A 25671-nucleotide genomic window follows, 5' to 3' on the forward strand; every position below is an offset into this window, starting at 1 on the left:
TTATAACGTCTCAACCTTTCGTCCGAAACTCATGAAACTGGTCTCATTACATCCGGCAGAGCATGCCGAGTCGAATGATGTCTGATTTTCACAGGTCAGCCATTTTGGGCGTCGCCCATTTCGATTTTTGGCCAAAAATGCTATATTTTACCAACACATTCACATATCATTACAAAACATGGTATGCATCTTCAACCCCATGCCCTGAAAGTACTCAAAAACGTCTGGAGCAGCGCCACCTTATGGCCAATAGTGCTTGGCCCCTTAATTGCTGCTTGCAGCTATATTTATTATTAGGGGCCAAGCACCGTAGGTGCGTAGGCACCTATTGCTTTCGTTAGTGTTCTTATTATTATTATTATTATTATTATTCTTCTTCTTCTTCTTCTTCTTCTTCCGTTTCTTCCGCCGGATTTGAATGGCAGCCCATATAGGCGTATGCGGGAAAGTTGTATAATTTGGCACAATGATAGAGGCCAGTATTAACATTAATCAGGCCAAATATGAAGTCTCAAAATCAAACTCTCTAGCGCCACCACTTGTCCAAACTTTCACGTATGTTTATCATCATAACTTTTGAACGGAATGGGCTACAATCAAAATTCTTTTTTCCTCTGATTCCTTGGCTCAGTCCGATTCAAACCCACCCTATGACGTCATTTTCCGTCATGACTTTTTTCGCGCTATTTTAAATTTTTCGAAAAACCTATTTGATCGAACTCGTCCTAGGCCGTGTCTCCGATTTTCACCAAAATTGAATCACATGATCTACAGACCATGCCAACCAAAAGTTATGGAATTCAAGTTGATTTGACCAACCGTTTTTGTTTAACTTGCGATCAAATTTAACGTAGAACTTGCGAAAGTGGACTTGAGACGATATCTCCGTAACGCATTCACCGATTCACACAAAACTTGGTGTGTGTTATGACAACTAGGGTCTGAGGTTATATGCGGAGTTTCGGCGCACTGCCCCCTAGTGGTCCGGAGATACATAAAACTTGCTTTTTGGCTTATAACGTCTCAACCTTTCGTCCGAAACTCATAAAACTGGTCTCATTACATCCGGCAGAGCATGCCGAGTCGAAAGATGTCTGATTTTCACAGGTCAGCCATTTTGGGCGTCACCCATTTCGATTTTTGGCCAAAAATGCTATATTTTACCAACACATTCACATATCATTACAAAACATGGTATGCATCTTCAAACCCATGCCCTGAAAGTACTCAAAAACGTCTGGAGCAGCGCCACCTTATGGCCAATAGTGCTTGGCCCCTTAATTGCTGCTTGCAGCTATATTTATTATTATTATTATTCTTCTTCTTCTTCCGTTTCTTCCGCCGGATTTGAATGGCAGCCCATATAGGCGTATGCGGGAAAGTTGTATAATTTGGCACAATGATAGAGGCCAGTATTAACATTAATCAGGCCAATTATGAAGTCTCAAAATCAAACTCTCTAGCGCCACCACTTGTCCAAACTTTCACGTATGTTTATCATCATAACTTTTGAACCGAATGGGCTACAATCAAAATTCTTTTTTCCTCTGATTCCTTGGGTCAGTCCGATTCAAACCCACCCTATGACGTCATTTTCCGTCATGAATTTTTTCGCGCTATTTTACATTTTTCGAAAAACCAATTTGATCGACCTCGTCCTAGGCCGTGTCTCCGATTTTCACCAAAATTGAATCACATGATCTACAGACCATGCCAACCAAAAGTTATGGAATTCAAGTTGATTAGACCAACCGTTTTTGTTTAACTTGCGAACTAATTTAACGAAGAACTTGCGAAAATGGACTTGAGGCGATATCTCTGTAATGCATTCACCGATTCACACCAAACTTGGTGTGTGTTATGACAACTAGGGTCTAAGGTTAATTGCGGAGTTTCGGCACACTGCCCCCTAGTGGTCCGGAGATACAAAAAACTTGCTTTTTGGCTTATAACATCTCAACCTTTCGTCCGAAACTCATAAAACTGGTCTCATTACATCCGGCAGAGCATGTCAAGTCGAATGATGTCTGATTTTCACAGGTCAGCCATTTTGGGCGTCGCCCATTTCGATTTTTGGCCAAAAATGCTATATTTTACCAACATATTCACATATCATTACAAAACATGGTAAGCATCTGGCACAATGATAGAGGACAGTATTAACATTAATCATACCAAATATGAAGTCTCAAAATCAAACTCTCTAGCGCCACCACTTGTCCAAATGTTCATGTATGTTTATCATGATAACTTTTGAACCAAATGGGCTACAATCAAAATTCTTTTTCCCACTGATTCCTTGGATCAGTCTGATTCAAACGCACCCTATGACGTCATTTTCCGTCATGAATTTTTTCGCGTTATTTTAAATTATTCGAAAAACCTATTTGATCGAACTCGTCCTAGGCCGTTTCTCCGATTATCACCCAAATTGAATCACATGATCTACAGACCATGCCAACCAAAAGTTATGGAATTCAAGTTGATTTGACCAACCGTTTTCGTTTAACTTGCAATCAAATTTAACGTAGAACTTGCAAAAATGGACTTGAGACGATATCTCCGTAACGCATTCACCAATTCACACCAAACTTGGTGTGTGTTATGACAACTAGGGTCTAAGGTTAATTGCGGAGTTTCGGCGCACTGCCCTCTAGTGGTCCGGAGATACAAAAAACTTGCTTTTTGGCTTATAACGTCCCAACCTTTCGTCCGAAACTCATGAAACTGGTCTCATTACATCCGGCAGAGCATGCCGAGTCGAATGATGTCTGATTTTCACAGGTCAGCCATTTTGGGCGTCGCCCATTTCGATTTTTGGCCAAAAATGCTATATTTTACCAACACATTCACATATCATTACAAAACATGGTATGCATCTTCAACCCCATGCCCTGAAAGTACTCAAAAACGTCTGGAGCAGCGCCACCTTATGGCCAATAGTGCTTGGCCCCTTAATTGCTGCTTGCAGCTATATTTAGGGGCCAAGCACCGTAGGTGCGTAGGCACCTATTGCTTTCGTTAGTGTTCTTATTATTATTATTATTATTATTATTATTATTATTCTTCTTCTTCTTCTTCCGTTTCTTCCGCCGGATTTGAATGGCAGCCCATATAGGCGTATGCGGGAAAGTTGTATAATTTGGCACAATGATAGAGGCCAGTATTAACATTAATCAGGCCAATTATGAAGTCTCAAAATTAAACTCTCTAGCGCCACCACTTGTCCAAACTTTCACGTATGTTTATCATCATAACTTTTGAACCGAATGGGCTACAATCAAAATTCTTTTTTCCTCTGATTCCTTGGCTCAGTCCAATTCAAACGCACCCTATGACGTCATTTTCCGTCATGACTTTTTTCGCGCTATTTTAAATTTTTCAAAAAACCTATTTGATCGAACTCGTCCTAGGCCGTGTCTCCGATTTTCACCAAAATTTAATCACATGATCTACAGACCATGCCAACCAAAAGTTATGGAATTCAAGTTGATTAGACCAACCGTTTTCGTTTAACTTGCGAACTAATTTAACGTAGAACTTGCGAAAATGGACTTGAGGCGATATCTCTGTAACGCATTCACCGATTCACACCAAACTTGGTGTGTGTTATGACAACTAGGGTCTAAGGTTAATTGCGGAGTTTCGGCGCACTGCCCCCTAGTGGTCCGGAGATACTAAAAACTTGCTTTTTGGCTTATAACGTCTCAACCTTTCGTCCGAAACTCATGAAACTGGTCTCATTACATCCGGCAGAGCATGCCAAGTCGAATGATGTCTGATTTTCACAGGTCAGCCATTTTGGGCGTCGCCCATTTCGATTTTTGGCCAAAAATGCTATATTTTACCAACACATTCACATATCATTACAAAACATGGTATGCATCTTCAACCCCATGCCCTGAAAGTACTCAAAAACGTCTGGAGCAGCGCCACCTTATGGCCAAAAGTGCTTGGCCCCTTAATTGCTGCTTGCAGCTATATTTAGGGGCCAAGCACCGTAGGTGCGTAGGCACCTATTGCTTTCGTTAGTGTTCTTATTATTATTATTATTATTATTATTATTATTCTTCTTCTTCTTCTTCTTCCGTTTCTTCCGCCGGATTTGAATGGCAGCCCATATAGGCGTATGCGGGAAAGTTGTATAATTTGGCACAATGATAGAGGCCAGTATTAACATTAATCAGACCAAACATGAAGTCTCAAAATCAAACTCTCTAGCGCCACCACTTGTCCAAATTTTCACGTATGTTTATCATGATAACTTTTGAACCAAATGGGCTACAATCAAAATTCTTTTTTCCTCTGATTCCTTGGCTCAGTCCGATTCAAACCCACCCTATGACGTCATTTTCCGTCATGAATTTTTTCGCGCTATTTTACATTTTTCGAAAAACCTATTTGATCGAACTCGTCCTAGGCCGTGTCTCCGATTTTCACCAAAATTGAATCACATGATCTACAGACCATGCCAACCAAAAGTTATGGAATTCAAGTTGATTAGACCAACCGTTTTTGTTTAACTTACGAACTAATTTAATGAAGAACTTGCGAAAATGGACTTGAGGCGATATCTCTGTAATGCATTCACCGATTCACACCAAACTTGGTGTGTGTTATGACAACTAGGGTCTAAGGTTAATTGCGGAGTTTCGGCACACTGCCCCCTAGTGGTCCGGAGATACAAAAAACTTGCTTTTTGGCTTATAACATCTCAACCTTTCGTCCGAAACTCATAAAACTGGTCTCATTACATCCGGCAGAGCATGCCGAGTCGAATGATGTCTGATTTTCACAGGTCAGCCATTTTGGGCGTCGCCCATTTCGATTTTTGGCCAAAAATTCTATATTTTACCAACATATTCACATATCATTACAAAACATGGTAAGCATCTGGCACAATGATAGAGGACAGTATTAACATTAATCATACCAAATATGAAGTCTCAAAATCAAACTCTCTAGCGCCACCACTTGTCCAAATGTTCATGTATGTTTATCATGATAACTTTTGAACCAAATGGGCTACAATCAAAATTCTTTTTCCCACTGATTCCTTGGATCAGTCCGATTCAAACCCACCCTATGACGTCATTTTCCGTCATGAATTTTTTCGCGTTATTTTAAATTATTCGAAAAACCTATTTGATCGAACTCGTCCTAGGCCGTTTCTCCGATTATCACCCAAATTGAATCACATGATCTACAGACCATGCCAACCAAAAGTTATGGAATTCAAGTTGATTTGACCAACCGTTTTTGTTTAACTTGCAATCAAATTTAACGTAGAACTTGCAAAAATGGACTTGAGACGATATCTCCGTAACGCATTCACCAATTCACACCAAACTTGGTGTGTGTTATGACAACTAGGGCCTAAGGTTAATTGCGGAGTTTCGGTGCACTGCCCTCTAGTGGTCCAGAGATACAAAAAACTTGCTTTTTGGCTTATAACGTCTCAACCTTTCGTCCGAAACTCATGAAACTGGTCTCATTACATCCGGCAGAGCATGCCGAGTCGAATGATGTCTGATTTTCACAGGTCAGCCATTTTGGGCGTCGCCCATTTCGATTTTTGGCCAAAAATGCAATATTTTACCAACACATTCACATATCATTACAAAACATGGTATGCATCTTCAACCCCATGCCCTGAAAGTACTCAAAAACGTCTGGAGCAGCGCCACCTTATGGCCAATAGTGCTTGGCCCCTTAATTGCTGCTTGCAGCTATATTTATTATTATTATTATTCTTCTTCTTCTTCTTCCGTTTCTTCCGCCGGATTTGAATGGCAGCCCATATAGGCGTATGCGGGAAAGTTGTATAATTTAGCACAATGATAGAGGACAGTATTAACATTAATCAGACCAAACATGAAGTCTCAAAATCAAACTCTCTAGCGCCACCACTTGTCCAAACTTTCACATACGTTTATCATCATAACTTTTGAACCGAATGGGCTACAATCAAATTTCTTTTTTTCTCTGATTCCTTGGCTCAGTCCGATTCAAATGCACCCTATGACGTCATTTTCCGTCATGAATTTTTTCGCGCTATTTTAAATTTTTCGAAAAACCTATTTGATCGAACTCGTCCTAGGCCGTTTCTCCGATTTTCACCAAAATTGAATCACATGATCTACAGACCATGCCAACCAAAAGTTATGGAATTCAAGTTGATTTGACCAACCGTTTTCGTTTAACTTGCGATCAAATTTAACGAAGGACTTGCGAAAATGGACTTGAGATGATATCTCCGTAACGCATTCACCGATTCACACCAAACTTGGTGTGTGTTATGACAACTAGGGTCTGAGGTTACAGGCAGAGTTTCGGCGCACTGCCCCCTAGTGGTCCGGAGATACTAAAAAACTTGCTTTTTGGCTTATAACATCTCAACCTTTCGTCCGAAACTCATAAAACTGATCTCATTACATCCGGCAGAGCATGTCGAGTCGAATGATGTCTGATTTTCACAGGTCAGCCATTTTGGGCGTCGCCCATTTTGATTTTTGGCCAAAAATGCTATATTTTACCAACATATTCACATATTATTACAAAACATGGTATGCATCTGGCACATTAATAGAGGACAGTATTAACAATAATCATACCAAATATGAAGTCTAAAAATCAAACTCTCTAGCGCCACCACTTGTCCAAACTTTCACGTATGTTTATCATGATAACTTTTGAACCAAATGGGCTACAATCAAAATTCTTTTTCCCCTGATTCCTTGGCTCAGTCCAATTCAAACGCACCCTATGACGTCATTTTCCGTCATGAATTTTGTTACGCTATTTAAAATTATTCGAAAAACCTAGTTGATCGAACTCGTCCTAGGCCGTTTCTCCGATTTTCACCAAAATTGAATCACATGATCTACAGACCATGCCAACCAAAAGTTATGGAATTCAAGTTGATTAGACCAACCGTTTTCGTTTAACTTGCGAACTAATTTAACAAAGAACTTGCGAAAATGGACTTGAGGCGATATCTCTGTAACGCATTCACCGATTCACACCAAACTTGGTGTGTGTTATGACAACTAGGGTCTAAGGTTAATTGCGGAGTTTCGGCACACTGCCCCCTAGTGGTCCGGAGATACTAAAAACTTGCTTTTTGGCTTATAACGTCTCAACCTTTCGTCCGAAACTCATAAAACTGGTCTCATTACATCCGGCAGAGCATGCCGAGTCGAATGATGTCTGATTTTCACAGGTCAGCCATTTTGGGTGTCGCCCATTACGATTTTTGGCCAAAAATGCTATATTTTACCAACACATTCACATATCATTACAAAACATGGTATGCATCTTCAACCCCATGCCCTGAAAGTACTCAAAAAAGTCTGGAGCAGCGCCACCTTATGGCCAATAGTGCTTGGCCCCTTAATTGCTGCTTGCAGCTATATTTATTAGGGGCCAAGCACCGTAGGTGCGTAGGCACCTATTGCTTTCGTTAGTGTTCTTATTATTATTATTATTATTATTATTAGGGGCCAAGCACCGTAGGTGCGTAGGCACCTATTGCTTTCGTTAGTGTTCTTATTATTATTATTATTATTATTATTATTATTCTTCTTCTTCCGTTTCTTCCGCCGGATTTGAATGGCAGCCCATATAGGCGTATGCGGGAAAGTTGTATAATTTGGCACAATGATAGAGGCCAGTATTAACATTAATCAGGCCAATTATGAAGTCTCAAAATCAAACTCTCTAGCGCCACCACTTGTCCAAACTTTCACGTATGTTTATCATCATAACTTTTGAACCGAATGGGCTACAATCAAAATTCTTTTTTCCCCTGATTCCTTGGCTCAGTCCGATTTAAACCCACCCTATGACGTCATTTTCCGTCATGACTTTTTTCGCGCTATTTTAAATTTTTCGAAAAACCAATTTGATCGAACTCGTCCTAGGCCGTGTCTCCGATTTTCACCAAAATTGAATCACATGATCTACAGACCATGCCAACCAAAAGTTATGGAATTCAAGTTGATTAGACCAACCGTTTTTGTTTAACTTACGAACTAATTTAACGTAGAACTTGCGAAAATGGACTTGAGGCGATATCTCTGTAATGCATTCACCGATTCACACCAAACTTGGTGTGTGTTATGACAACTAGGGTCTAAGGTTAATTGCGGAGTTTCGGCGCACTGCCCTCTAGTGGTCCGGAGATACAAAAAACTTGCTTTTTGGCTTATAACGTCTCAACCTTTCGTCCGAAACTCATAAAACTGGTCTCATTACATCCGGCAGAGCATGCCGAGTCGAATGATGTCTGATTTTCACAGGTCAGCCATTTTGGGCGTCGCCCATTTCGATTTTTGGCCAAAAATGCTATATTTTACCAACACATTCACATATCATTACAAAACATGGTATGCATCTTCAACCCCATGCCCTGAAAGTACTCAAAAACGTCTGGAGCAGCGCCACCTTATGGCCAATAGTGCTTGGCCCCTTAATTGCTGCTTGCAGCTATATTTATTATTATTATTCTTCTTCTTCCGTTTCTTCCGCCGGATTTGAATGGCAGCCCATATAGGCGTATGCGGGAAAGTTGTATAAATTGGCACAATGATAGAGGCCAGTATTAACATTAATCAGGCCAATTATGAAGTCTCAAAATCAAACTCTCTAGCGCCACCACTTGTCCAAACTTTCACGTATGTTTATCATCATAACTTTTGAACCGAATGGGCTACAATCAAAATTCTTTTTTCCTCTGATTCCTTGGCTCAGTCCGATTCAAACCCACCCTATGACGTCATTTTCCGTCATGAATTTTTTCGCGCTATTTTAAATTTTTCGAAAAACCTATTTGATCGAACTTGTCCTAGGCCGTGTTTCCGATTTTTACCAAAATTGAATCACATGATCTACAGACCATGCCAACCAAAAGTTATGGAATTCAAGTTGATTAGACCAACCATTTTCGTTTAACTTGCGAACTAATTTAACATAGAACTTGCGAAAATGGACTTGAGGCGATATCTCCCTAACGCATTCACCGATTCACACCAAACTTGGTGTGTGTTATGACAACTAGGGTCTAAGGTTAATTGCGGAGTTTCGGCGCACTGCCCCCTAGTGGTCTGGAGATACTAAAAACTTGCTTTTTGGCTTATAACGTCTCAACCTTTCGTCCGAAACTCATGAAACTGGTCTCATTACATCCGGCAGAGCATGCCGAGTCGAATGATGTCTGATTTTCACAGGTCAGCCATTTTGGGCGTCGCCCATTTCGATTTTTGGCCAAAAATGCTATATTTTACCAACACATTCACATATCATTACAAAACATGGTATGCATCTTCAACCCCATGCCCTGAAAGTACTCAAAAACGTCTGGAGCAGCGCCACCTTATGGCCAATAGTGCTTGGCCCCTTAATTGCTGCTTGCAGCTATATTTAGGGGCCAAGCACCGTAGGTGCGTAGGCACCTATTGCTTTCGTTAGTGTTCTTATTATTATTATTATTATTATTATTATTATTATTCTTCTTCTTCTTCTTCCGTTTCTTCCGCCGGATTTGAATGGCAGCCCATATAGGCGTATGCGGGAAAGTTGTATAATTTGGCACAATGATAGAGGCCAGTATTAACATTAATCAGGCCAATTATGAAGTCTCAAAATTAAACTCTCTAGCGCCACCACTTGTCCAAACTTTCACGTATGTTTATCATCATAACTTTTGAACCGAATGGGCTACAATCAAAATTCTTTTTTCCTCTGATTCCTTGGCTCAGTCCAATTCAAACGCACCCTATGACGTCATTTTCCGTCATGACTTTTTTCGCGCTATTTTAAATTTTTCAAAAAACCTATTTGATCGAACTCGTCCTAGGCCGTGTCTCCGATTTTCACCAAAATTTAATCACATGATCTACAGACCATGCCAACCAAAAGTTATGGAATTCAAGTTGATTAGACCAACCGTTTTCGTTTAACTTGCGAACTAATTTAACGTAGAACTTGCGAAAATGGACTTGAGGCGATATCTCTGTAACGCATTCACCGATTCACACCAAACTTGGTGTGTGTTATGACAACTAGGGTCTAAGGTTAATTGCGGAGTTTCGGCGCACTGCCCCCTAGTGGTCCGGAGATACTAAAAACTTGCTTTTTGGCTTATAACGTCTCAACCTTTCGTCCGAAACTCATGAAACTGGTCTCATTACATCCGGCAGAGCATGCCAAGTCGAATGATGTCTGATTTTCACAGGTCAGCCATTTTGGGCGTCGCCCATTTCGATTTTTGGCCAAAAATGCTATATTTTACCAACACATTCACATATCATTACAAAACATGGTATGCATCTTCAACCCCATGCCCTGAAAGTACTCAAAAACGTCTGGAGCAGCGCCACCTTATGGCCAAAAGTGCTTGGCCCCTTAATTGCTGCTTGCAGCTATATTTAGGGGCCAAGCACCGTAGGTGCGTAGGCACCTATTGCTTTCGTTAGTGTTCTTCTTATTATTATTATTATTATTATTATTATTCTTCTTCTTCTTCTTCTTCTTCCGTTTCTTCCGCCGGATTTGAATGGCAGCCCATATAGGCGTATGCGGGAAAGTTGTATAATTTGGCACAATGATAGAGGCCAGTATTAACATTAATCAGACCAAACATGAAGTCTCAAAATCAAACTCTCTAGCGCCACCACTTGTCCAAATTTTCACGTATGTTTATCATGATAACTTTTGAACCAAATGGGCTACAATCAAAATTCTTTTTTCCTCTGATTCCTTGGCTCAGTCCGATTCAAACCCACCCTATGACGTCATTTTCCGTCATGAATTTTTTCGCGCTATTTTACATTTTTCGAAAAACCTATTTGATCGAACTCGTCCTAGGCCGTGTCTCCGATTTTCACCAAAATTGAATCACATGATCTACAGACCATGCCAACCAAAAGTTATGGAATTCAAGTTGATTAGACCAACCGTTTTTGTTTAACTTACGAACTAATTTAATGAAGAACTTGCGAAAATGGACTTGAGGCGATATCTCTGTAATGCATTCACCGATTCACACCAAACTTGGTGTGTGTTATGACAACTAGGGTCTAAGGTTAATTGCGGAGTTTCGGCACACTGCCCCCTAGTGGTCCGGAGATACAAAAAACTTGCTTTTTGGCTTATAACATCTCAACCTTTCGTCCGAAACTCATAAAACTGGTCTCATTACATCCGGCAGAGCATGCCGAGTCGAATGATGTCTGATTTTCACAGGTCAGCCATTTTGGGCGTCGCCCATTTCGATTTTTGGCCAAAAATTCTATATTTTACCAACATATTCACATATCATTACAAAACATGGTAAGCATCTGGCACAATGATAGAGGACAGTATTAACATTAATCATACCAAATATGAAGTCTCAAAATCAAACTCTCTAGCGCCACCACTTGTCCAAATGTTCATGTATGTTTATCATGATAACTTTTGAACCAAATGGGCTACAATCAAAATTCTTTTTCCCACTGATTCCTTGGATCAGTCCGATTCAAACCCACCCTATGACGTCATTTTCCGTCATGAATTTTTTCGCGTTATTTTAAATTATTCGAAAAACCTATTTGATCGAACTCGTCCTAGGCCGTTTCTCCGATTATCACCCAAATTGAATCACATGATCTACAGACCATGCCAACCAAAAGTTATGGAATTCAAGTTGATTTGACCAACCGTTTTTGTTTAACTTGCAATCAAATTTAACGTAGAACTTGCAAAAATGGACTTGAGACGATATCTCCGTAACGCATTCACCAATTCACACCAAACTTGGTGTGTGTTATGACAACTAGGGCCTAAGGTTAATTGCGGAGTTTCGGTGCACTGCCCTCTAGTGGTCCAGAGATACAAAAAACTTGCTTTTTGGCTTATAACGTCTCAACCTTTCGTCCGAAACTCATGAAACTGGTCTCATTACATCCGGCAGAGCATGCCGAGTCGAATGATGTCTGATTTTCACAGGTCAGCCATTTTGGGCGTCGCCCATTTCGATTTTTGGCCAAAAATGCAATATTTTACCAACACATTCACATATCATTACAAAACATGGTATGCATCTTCAACCCCATGCCCTGAAAGTACTCAAAAACGTCTGGAGCAGCGCCACCTTATGGCCAATAGTGCTTGGCCCCTTAATTGCTGCTTGCAGCTATATTTATTATTATTATTATTCTTCTTCTTCTTCTTCCGTTTCTTCCGCCGGATTTGAATGGCAGCCCATATAGGCGTATGCGGGAAAGTTGTATAATTTAGCACAATGATAGAGGACAGTATTAACATTAATCAGACCAAACATGAAGTCTCAAAATCAAACTCTCTAGCGCCACCACTTGTCCAAACTTTCACATACGTTTATCATCATAACTTTTGAACCGAATGGGCTACAATCAAATTTCTTTTTTTCTCTGATTCCTTGGCTCAGTCCGATTCAAATGCACCCTATGACGTCATTTTCCGTCATGAATTTTTTCGCGCTATTTTAAATTTTTCGAAAAACCTATTTGATCGAACTCGTCCTAGGCCGTTTCTCCGATTTTCACCAAAATTGAATCACATGATCTACAGACCATGCCAACCAAAAGTTATGGAATTCAAGTTGATTTGACCAACCGTTTTCGTTTAACTTGCGATCAAATTTAACGAAGGACTTGCGAAAATGGACTTGAGATGATATCTCCGTAACGCATTCACCGATTCACACCAAACTTGGTGTGTGTTATGACAACTAGGGTCTGAGGTTACAGGCAGAGTTTCGGCGCACTGCCCCCTAGTGGTCCGGAGATACTAAAAAACTTGCTTTTTGGCTTATAACATCTCAACCTTTCGTCCGAAACTCATAAAACTGATCTCATTACATCCGGCAGAGCATGTCGAGTCGAATGATGTCTGATTTTCACAGGTCAGCCATTTTGGGCGTCGCCCATTTTGATTTTTGGCCAAAAATGCTATATTTTACCAACATATTCACATATTATTACAAAACATGGTATGCATCTGGCACATTAATAGAGGACAGTATTAACAATAATCATACCAAATATGAAGTCTAAAAATCAAACTCTCTAGCGCCACCACTTGTCCAAACTTTCACGTATGTTTATCATGATAACTTTTGAACCAAATGGGCTACAATCAAAATTCTTTTTCCCCTGATTCCTTGGCTCAGTCCAATTCAAACGCACCCTATGACGTCATTTTCCGTCATGAATTTTGTTACGCTATTTAAAATTATTCGAAAAACCTAGTTGATCGAACTCGTCCTAGGCCGTTTCTCCGATTTTCACCAAAATTGAATCACATGATCTACAGACCATGCCAACCAAAAGTTATGGAATTCAAGTTGATTAGACCAACCGTTTTCGTTTAACTTGCGAACTAATTTAACAAAGAACTTGCGAAAATGGACTTGAGGCGATATCTCTGTAACGCATTCACCGATTCACACCAAACTTGGTGTGTGTTATGACAACTAGGGTCTAAGGTTAATTGCGGAGTTTCGGCACACTGCCCCCTAGTGGTCCGGAGATACTAAAAACTTGCTTTTTGGCTTATAACGTCTCAACCTTTCGTCCGAAACTCATAAAACTGGTCTCATTACATCCGGCAGAGCATGCCGAGTCGAATGATGTCTGATTTTCACAGGTCAGCCATTTTGGGTGTCGCCCATTACGATTTTTGGCCAAAAATGCTATATTTTACCAACACATTCACATATCATTACAAAACATGGTATGCATCTTCAACCCCATGCCCTGAAAGTACTCAAAAAAGTCTGGAGCAGCGCCACCTTATGGCCAATAGTGCTTGGCCCCTTAATTGCTGCTTGCAGCTATATTTATTAGGGGCCAAGCACCGTAGGTGCGTAGGCACCTATTGCTTTCGTTAGTGTTCTTATTATTATTATTATTATTATTATTAGGGGCCAAGCACCGTAGGTGCGTAGGCACCTATTGCTTTCGTTAGTGTTCTTATTATTAGGGGCCAAGCACCGTAGGTGCGTAGGCACCTATTGCTTTCGTTAGTGTTCTTATTATTATTATTATTATTATTATTATTCTTCTTCTTCTTCTTCTTCTTCCGTTTCTTCCGCCGGATTTGAATGGCAGCCCATATAGGCGTATGCGGGAAAGTTGTATAATTTGGCACAATGATAGAGGCCAGTATTAACATTAATCAGGCCAATTATGAAGTCTCAAAATCAAACTCTCTAGCGCCACCACTTGTCCAAACTTTCACGTATGTTTATCATCATAACTTTTGAACCGAATGGGCTACAATCAAAATTCTTTTTTCCTCTGATTCCTTGGCTTAGTCCGATTCAAACGCACCCTATGACGTCATTTTCCGTCATGACTTTTTTCGCGCTATTTTAAATTTTTCGAAAAACCTATTTGATCGAACTCGTCCTAGGCCGTGTCTCCGATTTTCACCAAAATTGAATCACATGATCTACAGACCATGCCAACCAAAAGTTATGGAATTCAAGTTGATTAGACCAACCGTTTTTGTTTAACTTACGAACTAATTTAACGTTGAACTTGCGAAAATGGACTTGAGGCGATATCTCTGTAATGCATTTACCGATTCACACCAAACTTGGTGTGTGTTATGACAACTAGGGTCTAAGGTTAATTGCAAAGTTTCGGCGCACTGCCCCCTAGTGGTCCGGAGATACTTAAAACTTGCTTTTTGGCTTATAACGTCTCAACCTTTCGTCCGAAACTCATGAAACTGGTCTCATTACATCCGGCAGAGCATGCCGAGTCGAATGATGTCTGATTTTCACAGGTCAGCCATTTTGGGCGTCGCCCATTTCGATTTTTGGCCAAAAATGCTATATTTTACCAACACATTCACATATCATTACAAAACATGGTATACATCTTCAACCCCATGCCCTGAAAGTACTCAAAAACGTCTGGAGCAGCGCCACCTTATGGCCAATAGTGCTTGGCCCCTTAATTGCTGCTTGCAGCTATATTTATTATTATTATTATTATTATTCTTCTTCTTCTTCCGTTTCTTCCGCCGGATTTGAATGGCAGCCCATATAGGCGTATGCGGGAAAGTTGTATAATTTGGCACAATGATAGAGGCCAGTATTAACATTAATCAGGCCAATTATGAAGTCTCAAAATCAAACTCTCTAGCGCCACCACTTGTCCAAACTTTCACGTATGTTTATCATCATAACTTTTGAACCGAATGGGCTACAATCAAAATTCTTTTTTCCCCTGATTCCTTGGCTCAGTCCGATTTAAACCCACCCTATGACGTCATTTTCCGTCATGACTTTTTTCGCGCTATTTTAAATTTTTCGAAAAACCAATTTGATCGAACTCGTCCTAGGCCGTGTCTCCGATTTTCACCAAAATTGAATCACATGATCTACAGACCATGCCAACCAAAAGTTATGGAATTCAAGTTGATTAGACCAACCGTTTTTGTTTAACTTACGAACTAATTTAACGTAGAACTTGCGAAAATGGACTTGAGGCGATATCTCTGTAATGCATTCACCGATTCACACCAAACTTGGTGTGTGTTATGACAACTAGGGTCTAAGGTTAATTGCGGAGTTTCGGCGCACTGCCCTCTAGTGGTCCGGAGATACAAAAAACTTGCTTTTTGGCTTATAACGTCTCAACCTTTCGTCCGAAACTCATAAAACTGGTCTCATTACATCCGGCAGAGCATGCCGAGTCGAATGATGTCTGATTTTCACAGGTCAGCCATTTTGGGCGTCGCCCATTTCGATTTTTGGCCAAAAATGCTATATTTTACCAACACATTCACATATCATTACAAAACATGGTATGCATCTTCAACCCCATGCCCTGAAAGTACTCAAAAACGTCTGGAGCAGCGCCACCTTATGGCCAATAGTGCTTGGCCCCTTAATTGCTGCTTGCAGCTATATTTATTATTATTATTCTTCTTCTTCCGTTTCTTCCGCCGGATTTGAATGGCAGCCCATATAGGCGTATGCGGGAAAGTTGTATAAATTGGCACAATGATAGAGGCCAGTATTAACATTAATCAGGCCAATTATGAAGTCTCAAAATCAAACTCTCTAGCGCCACCACTTGTCCAAACTTTCACGTATGTTTATCATCATAACTTTTGAACCGAATGGGCTACAATCAAAATTCTTTTTTCCTCTGATTCCTTGGCTCAGTCCGATTCAAACCCACCCTATGACGTCATTTTCCGTCATGAATTTTTTCGCGCTATTTTAAATTTTTCGAAAAACCTATTTGATCGAACTTGTCCTAGGCCGTGTTTCCGATTTTTACCAAAATTGAATCACATGATCTACAGACCATGCCAACCAAAAGTTATGGAATTCAAGTTGATTAGACCAACCATTTTCGTTTAACTTGCGAACTAATTTAACATAGAACTTGCGAAAATGGACTTGAGGCGATATCTCCCTAACGCATTCACCGATTCACACCAAACTTGGTGTGTGTTATGACAACTAGGGTCTAAGGTTAATTGCGGAGTTTCGGCGCACTGCCCCCTAGTGGTCTGGAGATACTAAAAACTTGCTTTTTGGCTTATAACGTCTCAACCTTTCGTCCGAAACTCATGAAACTGGTCTCATTACATCCGGCAGAGCATGCCGAGTCGAATGATGTCTGATTTTCACAGGTCAGCCATTTTGGGCGTCGCCCATTTCGATTTTTGGCCAAAAATGCTATATTTTACCAACACATTCACATATCATTACAAAACATGGTATGCATCTTCAACCCCATGCCCTGAAAGTACTCAAAAACGTCTGGAGCAGCGCCACCTTATGGCCAATAGTGCTTGGCCCCTTAATTGCTGCTTGCAGCTATATTTAGGGGCCAAGCACCGTAGGTGCGTAGGCACCTATTGCTTTCGTTAGTGTTCTTATTATTATTATTATTATTATTATTATTCTTCTTCTTCCGTTTCTTCCGCCGGATTTGAATGGCAGCCCATATAGGCGTATGCGGGAAAGTTGTATAATTTGGCACAATGATAGAGGCCAGTATTAACATTAATCAGGCCAATTATGAAGTCTCAAAATCAAACTCTCTAGCGCCACCACTTGTCCAAACTTTCACGTATGTTTATCATCATAACTTTTGAACCGAATGGGCTACAATCAAAATTCTTTTTTCCTCTGATTCCTTGGCTCTGTCCGATTCAAACGCACCCTATGACGTCATTTTCCGTCATGACTTTTTTCGCGCTATTTTACATTTTTCGAAAAACCTATTTGATCGAACTCGTCCTAGGCCGTGTCTCCGATTTTCACCAAAATTGAATCACATGATCTACAGACCATGCCAACCAAAAGTTATGGAATTCAAGTTGATTAGACCAACCGTTTTCGTTTAACTTACGAACTAATTTAACGTAGAACTTGCAAAAATGGACTTGAGGCGATATCTCTGTAATGCATTCACCGATTCACACCAAACTTGGTGTGTGTTATGACAACTAGGGTCTAAGGTTAATTGCGGAGTTTCGGCGCACTGCCCCCTAGTGGTCCGGAGATACTAAAAACTTGCTTTTTGGCTTATAACGTCTCAACCTTTGGTCCGAAACTCATGAAACTGGTCTCATTACATCCGGCAGAGCATGCCGAGTCGAATGATGTCTGATTTTCACAGGTCAGACATTTTGGGCGTCGCCCATTTCGATTTTTGGCCAAAAATGCTATATTTTACCAACACATTCACATATCATTACAAAACATGGTATGCATCTTCAACCCCATGCCCTGAAAGTACTCAAAAACGTCTGGAGCAGCGCCACCTTATGGCCAATAGTGCTTGGCCCCTTAATTGCTGCTTGCAGCTATATTTATTATTATTATTATTATTCTTCTTCTTCTTCTTCCGTTTCTTCCGCCGGATTTGAATGGCAGCCCATATAGGCGTATGCGGGAAAGTTGTATAATTTGGCACAATGATAGAGGCCAGTATTAACATTAATCAGGCCAAATATGAAGTCTCAAAGTCAAACTCTCTAGCGCCACCACTTGTCCAAACTTTCACGTATGTTTATCATGATAACTTTTGAACCAAATGGGCTACAATCAAAATTCTTTTTTCCTCTGATTCCTTGGCTCAGTCCGATTCAAACCCACCCTATGACGTCATTTTCCGTTATGAATTTTTTCGCGCTATTTTAAATTTTTCGAAAAACCTATTTGATCGAACTCGTCCTAGGCCGTGTCTCCGATTTTCACCAAAATTGAATCACATGATCTACAGACCATGCCAACCAAAAGTTATGGAATCCAAGTTGTTTAGACCAACCGTTTTCGTTTAACTTACGAACTAATTTAACGTAGAACTTGCAAAAATGGACTTGAGGCGATATCTCCGTAACGCATTCACCGATTCACACCAAACTTGGTGTGTGTTATGACAACTAGGGTCTAAGAATAATTGCGCAGTTTCGGCGCACTGCCCCCTACTGGTCCGGAGGTACTAAAAACTTGCTTTTTGGCTTATAACGTCTCAACCTTTCGTCCGAAACTCATGAAACTGGTCTCATTATATCCGGCAGAGCATGCCGAGTCGAATGATGTCTGATTTTCACAGGTCAGCCATTTTGGGCGTCGCCCATTTCGATTTTTGGCCAAAAATGCTATATTTTACCAACACATTCACATATCATTACAAAACATGGTATGCATCTTCAACCCCATGCCCTGAAAGTACTCAAAAATGTCTGGAGCAGCGCCACCTTATGGCCAATAGTGCTTGGCCCCTTAATTGCTGCTTGCAGCTATATTTATTATTATTATTATTATTCTTCTTCTTCTTCTTCTTCTTCTTCTTCCGTTTCTTCCGCCGGATTTGAATGGCAGCCCATATAGGCGTATGCGGGAAAGTTGTATAATTTGGCACAATGATAGAGGCCAGTATTAACATTAATCAGGCCAAATATGAAGTCTCAAAATCAAACTCTCTAGCGCCACCACTTGTCCAAACTTTCACGTATGTTTATCATGATAACTTTTGAACCGAATGGGCTACAATCAAAATTCTTTTTTCCTCTGATTCCTTGGCTCAGTCCGATTCAAACCCACCCTATGACGTCATTTTCCGTCATGAATTTTTTTGCCCTATTGTAAATTTTTCGAAAAACCTATTTGATCGAACTCGTCCTAGGCCGTGTCTCCGATTTTCACCAAAATTGAATCACATGATCTACAGACCATGCCAACCAAAAGTTATGGAATCCAAGTTGTTTAGACCAACCGTTTTCGTTTAACTTACGAATTAATTTAACATAGAACTTGCAAAAATGGACTTGAGGCAATATCTCCGTAACGCATTCACCGATTCACACCAAACTTGGTGTGTGTTATGACAACTAGGGTCTAAGAATAATTGCGGAGTTTCGGCGCACTGCTCCCTACTGGTCCGGAGATACTAAAAACTTGCTTTTTGGCTTATAACGTCTCAACCTTTCGTCCGAAACTCATGAAACTGGTCTCATTATATCCGGCAGAGCATGCCGAGTTGAATGATGTCTGATTTTCACAGGTCAGCCATTTTGGGCGTCGTCCATTTCGATTTTTGGCCAAAAATGCTATATTTACCAACACATTCACATATCATTACAAAACATGGTATGCATCTTCAACCCCATGCCCTGAAAGTACTCAAAAACGTCTGGAGCAGCGCCACCTTATGGCCAATAGTGCTTGGCCCCTTAATTGCTGCTTGCAGCTATATTTAGGGGCCAAGCACCGTAGGTGCGTAGGCACCTATTGCTTTCGTTAGTGTTCTTCTTATTATTATTATTATTATTCTTCTTCTTCTTCTTCTTCTTCCGTTTCTTCCGCCGGATTTGAATGGCAGCCCATATAGGCGTATGCGGGAAAGTTGTATAATTTGGCACAATGATAGAGGCCAGTATTAACATTAATCACACCAAACATGAAGTCTCAAAATCAAACTCTCTAGCGCCACCACTTGTCCAAACTTTCACGTATGTTTATCATTATAACTTTTGAACCGAATGGGCTACAATCAAAATTCTTTTTTCCTCTGATTCCTTGGCTCAGTCCGATTCAAACGCACCCTATGACGTCATTTTCCGTCATGAATTTTTTCGCGCTATTTTAAATTTTTCGAAAAACCTATTTGATCGAACTCGTCCTAGGCGGTGTCTCCGATTTTCACCAAAATTGAATCACATGATCTACAGACCATGCCAACCAAAAGTTATGGAATTCAAGTTGATTTGACCAACCGTTTTTGTTTAAGTTGCGAACTAATTTAACGTTGAACTTGCAAAAATGGACTTGAGGCGATATCTCTGTAACGCATTTACCGATTCACACCAAACTTGGTGAGTGTTATGACAACTAGGGTCTAAGGTTAATTGCGAAGTTTCGGCGCACTGCCCCCTAGTGGTCCGGAGATACAAAAAACTTGCTTTTTGGCATATAACGTCTCAACCTTTCGTCCGAAACTCATGAAACTGGTCTCATTACATCCGGCAGAGCATGCCGAGTCGAATGATGTCTGATTTTCACAGGTCAGCCATTTTGGGCGTCGCCCATTTCGATTTTTGGCCAAAAATGCTATATTTTACCAACACATTCACATATCATTACAAAACATGGTATGCATCTTCAACCCCATGCCCTGAAAGTACTCAAAAACGTCTGGAGCAGCGCCACCTTATGGCCAATAGTGCTTGGCCCCTTAATTGCTGCTTGCAGCTATATTTAGGGGTTCGAGCGCGAAGCGCTGAAACCCTATTGTTTTTGTAAGAATTTTTATTATTATTATTATTATTATTATTATTTTACTTCTGCCATAATCACTATTGCCCAGGCCAAACCGTAAGGCCTATTGGCTTCAAACTTGGTCAGATGGTAGTACTCCTCACCGCTACTCAGATCCAAAGGCTCGTCAAAATCGGGCCATAGGTGGCGCTACAGCGCTAAAAACAAAAAAAAATTAGTAATTTGGCCGCCATTTCTAAACCGTTTGTCGTAGGCTCAAAAACTTTACATATTTGGAATCCTTGCGTCAGCACGAACAAAAGTGGAGTCACCCAGATTTTCTCTACGACGCACCGTTTTTCCGCTACATGGCGATTTGTCCGAAACCTACTTTTGCGAACTCGTCCTAGGGTTTTCGCCCAATCTGAACCAAACCAGTGTAGAAATGTTCTCTGGACACTGAATAGCAAAAGTTATTGAAAAAAAGTTGAAATGTTGATTTCACGCGAAACCGTACGCAAAAATGTAACATGCTAATGTAAGCTAAAAGCTAATTGTAGCTGTAACTTTTGAACGAATTGAGATATCTTCATCAAACTTGGTACACACATGTATAAGCTCAATGTGAGGTCACAGTGCAAAACCCACAGACTTTGGCCTCATGGTGGCGCTATAGAGCTTAAAAAACATAAAAATTACTCTAACCTCACAACCATTAGTCCAATCAGCTTGAAATTTGGCATGCAGTGTCTTTGTCTAACGTGTTAAGACATACTATAAGGACATTGGCATATCTCAAAAAACATGGCCGCCATTAGCCAATTAAGATTAAACAGCCATTAAACTAGGTTAATGATGAGTGATCGGAACCAAACTCGGTGGGCATGTTCGACTCATGGTCCTAGAGGTCTGTAAGAATTTTGAAAGAAATCCGCCACTAGGGGGCGATTTTGTGTTTTTTGAGGGTGTAATTGATTGGTTATTACACAAAGTTTTGCACAGCCACACAAAATACATATCATATGATAGGCCTGCTTATACAGAACAGTCCGACACTAAAACCACTGATGTCAACTCATCTGTTCATTAAATATTAATTAATATATGAAAAACCTACTTTTGCGAACTAGTCCCTGGTTTTTGGCTCAATCGCCACGAAACCAGTGTTGTATGAATCTCTGAACTGAGCAGATCAATAGTTATTGAAATGAGTTGAACTTTCATCTTTTGGTAGCTATAAATGGCTCATTTACAAAAGGGGTGTGTCTTATATTGACCTAAATGCATGTAAATGCATAGGGAAAACTCAAAACTTCGTTAAATTAGGTATGCACATCTGAGATGTGATTCTTAACAAGCATGCAAAATTTTGTGAAGATAGGTCAATAGGTGGCGCTATAACAGTAGAAAAGGTCACAAAAACACTGATTTTCATTGCTATTTGACCATAATTTGTATAATATGTGTTTATTGTAGACAGCTTTTCACAAATATACTTGATATGACATATTATATGATAGGCCTGCACATTCTAATCACTTTGGCATGAAATCCACTGCTGTAACTCAGACCATCCATTTATTATTCACCATTATTTCAAACAATACTTTTAGGAACTCGTCCCTGCTTTTTTGCTCAAATTGAACAAAATCAGTGTTGTCAAAAAGTCTGTACTGTCAAAATCAGTGATTATGAAAAACAATTAAACTTTTGTGCATAAATGAGCTTGATATATTTATCTAAAGAGCAGAGTGTGTTCATATGCTTCCACAAAGGATCTAAACATGCATTACTAATATAAACCACTAGATGGCAGCACAAGACCTCATAATGTTGGTTTAAAGTCACTATCTTTCCATTAAAGATAATTTTGAATCACATCTTGACATGGTATAATCTCTGTTATTGCATTTATAAGCTGATTTAGTCCCAGGTTACCACTTCATTCATGTAGGCTTTATATTTTTTCAATTTATTACATTACATCATGGATTTCTTTAGGGTCAGCCTTAAATGTTGGGTTGTCCTACATCTAAATTGCCTAAATGGCAGTTAGGTTGCCAAATGCTCGAACCCCGTTAATCGCCGCTTGCGGCTATATTTAGGGGCCAAGCACCGTAGGTGCGTAGGCACCTATTGCTTTCGTTAGTGTTCTTCTTATTATTATTATTATTATTATTATTATTCTTCTTCTTCTTCCGTTTCTTCCGCCAGATTTGAATGGCAGCCCATATAGGCGTATGCGGGAAAGTTGTATAATTTGGCACAATTATAGAGGCCAGCATTAACATTAATCAGGCCAATTATGAAGTCTCAAAACCAAACTCTCTAGCGCCACCACTTGTCCAAACTTTCACATACATTTATCATCATAACTTTTGAACCGAATGGGCTACAATCAAAATTCTTTTTTCCTCTGATTCCTTGGCTCAGTCCGATTCAAACGCACCCTATGACGTCATTTTCCGTCATGACTTTTTTCGCGCTATTTTAAATTTTTCGAAAAACCTATTTGATCGAACTCGTCCTAGGCCGTGTCTCCGATTTTCACCAAAATTGAATCACATGATCTACAGACCATGCCAACCAAAAGTTATGGAATTCAAGTTGATTAGACCAACCGTTTTTGTTTAACTTGCGAACTAATTTAACGTAGAACTTGCGAAAATGGACTTGAGGCGATATCTCTGTAACGCATTCACTGATTCACACCAAACTTGGTGTGTGTTATGACAACTAGGGTCTAAGGTTAATTGCGGAGTTTCGGCGCACTGCCCCCTAGTGGTCCGGAGATACTAAAAACATGCTTTTTGGCTTATAACGTCTCAACCTTTCGTCCGAAACTCATGAAACTGGTCTCATTACATCCGGCAGAGCATGCCGAGTCGAATGATGTCTGATTTTCACAGGTCAGCCATTTTGGGCGTCGCCCATTTCGTTTTTTGGCCAAAAATGCTATATTTTACCAACACATTCACATATCATTACAAAACATGGTATGCATCTTCAACCCCATGCCCTGAAAGTACTCAAAAACGTCTGGAGCAGCGCCACCTTATGGCCAATAGTGCTTGGCCCCTTAATTGCTGCTTGCAGCTATATTTATTATTAGGGGCCAAGCACCGTAGGTGCGTAGGCACCTATTGCTTTCGTTAGTGTTCTTATTATTCTTCTTCTTCTTCTTCTTCCGTTTCTTCCGCCGGATTTGAATGGCAGCCCATATAGGCGTATGCGGGAAAGTTGTATAATTTGGCACAATGATAGAGGACAGTATTAACATTAATCAGACCAAACATGAAGTCTCAAAATCAAACTCTCTAGCGCCACCACTTGTCCAAACTTTCACGTATGTTTATCATCATAACTTTTGAACCGAATGGGCTACAATCAAAATTCTTTTTTCCTCTGATTCCTTGGCTCAGTCCGATTCAAACCCACCCTATGACGTCATTTTCCGTCATGACTTTTTTTGCGCTATTTTAAATTTTTCGAAAAACCTATTTGATCGAACTCGTCCTAGGCCGTGTCTCCGATTTTCACCAAAATTGAATCACATGATCTACAGACCATGCCAACCAAAAGTTATGGAATTCAAGTTGATTAGACCAACCGTTTTCGTTAAATTTACGAACTAATTTAACGTAGAACTTGTGAAAATGGACTCGAGGCGATATCTCTGTAACGCATTCACCGATTCACACCAAACTTGGTGTGTGTTATGACAACTAGGGTCTAAGGTTAAATGCAGAGTTTCGGCGCACTGCCCCCTAGTGGTCCGGAGATACTTAAAACTTGCTTTTTGGCTTATAACGTCTCAACCTTTCGTCCGAATCTCATGAAACTGGTCTCATTACATCCGGCAGAGCATGCCGAGTCGAATGATGTCTGATTTTCACAGGTCAGCCATTTTGGGCGTCGCCCATTTCGATTTTTGCCCAAAAATGCTATATTTTACCAACATATTCACATATCATTACAAAACATGGTAAGCATCTGGCACAATGATAGAGGACAGTATTAACAATAATCAAACCAAATATGAAGTCTCAAAATCAAACTCTCTAGCGCCACCACTTGTACAAACGTTCATGTATGTTTATCATGATAACTTTTGAACCAAATGGGCTACAATCAAAATTCTTTTTTCCTCTTATTCCTTGTCTCAGTCCGATTCAAACGCACCCTATGACGTCATTTTCCGTCATGAATTTTTTTGCGCTATTTAAAATTTTTCGAAAAACCTATTTGATCGAACTTGTCCTAGGCCGTGTCTCCGATTTTCACCAAAATTGAATCACATGATCTACAGACCATGCCAACCAAAAGTTATGGAATTCAAGTTGATTTGACCAACCGTTTTCGTTAAACTTGCGATCAAATTTAACGTAGAACTTGCAAAGCTGGACTTGAGACGATATCTCCGTAACGCATTCACCGATTCACACCAAACTTGGTGTGTGTTATGACAACTAGGGTTTGAGGCTATTTGCGGAGTTTCGGCACACTGCCCCCTAGTGGTCCGGAGATACAAAAAACTTGCTTTTTTGGTTTATAACGCCTCAACCTTTCGTCTGAAACTCATAAAACTGCTCTCATTACATCCGGCAGAGCATGTCGAGCCGAGTGATGTCTGATTTTTACAGGTCAGCCATTTTGGGCATCGACCATTTCGATTTTTGGCCAAAAATGCTATATTTTACCAACACATTCACATATCATTACAAAACATGGTATGCATCTTCAACCCCATGCCCTGAAAGTACTCAAAAACGTCTGGAGCAGCGCCACCTTTTGGTCAAAAGTGCTTGGCCCCTTAATTGCTGCTTGCAGCTATATTTATTAGGGGCCAAGCACCGTAGGTGCGTAGGCACCTATTGCTTTCGTTAGTGTTCTTATTATTATTATTATTATTA

General features: G+C 40.2%; 1 long non-coding RNA gene across 1 annotated transcript; it reads left to right on the forward strand.

Annotated features, from left to right (window-relative positions):
• The first annotated feature begins 610 nt into the window (after positions 1-610).
• LOC147843155 (uncharacterized) lies at positions 611-20978 on the forward strand. The gene is made up of 4 exons (XR_015495027.1): positions 611-732; positions 1663-2997; positions 13885-14049; positions 20753-20978. It is a non-coding gene; the product is annotated as an uncharacterized LOC147843155 (long non-coding RNA).
• The last annotated feature ends 4693 nt before the right edge of the window (positions 20979-25671 follow it).

The sequence above is a fragment of the Danio rerio genome, chromosome 7 (genome assembly GCF_052040795.2).
Source record: "Danio rerio strain M-AB ecotype USA chromosome 7, GRCz13ab, whole genome shotgun sequence".
Taxonomy (NCBI): Eukaryota; Metazoa; Chordata; class Actinopteri; order Cypriniformes; family Danionidae; genus Danio; species Danio rerio.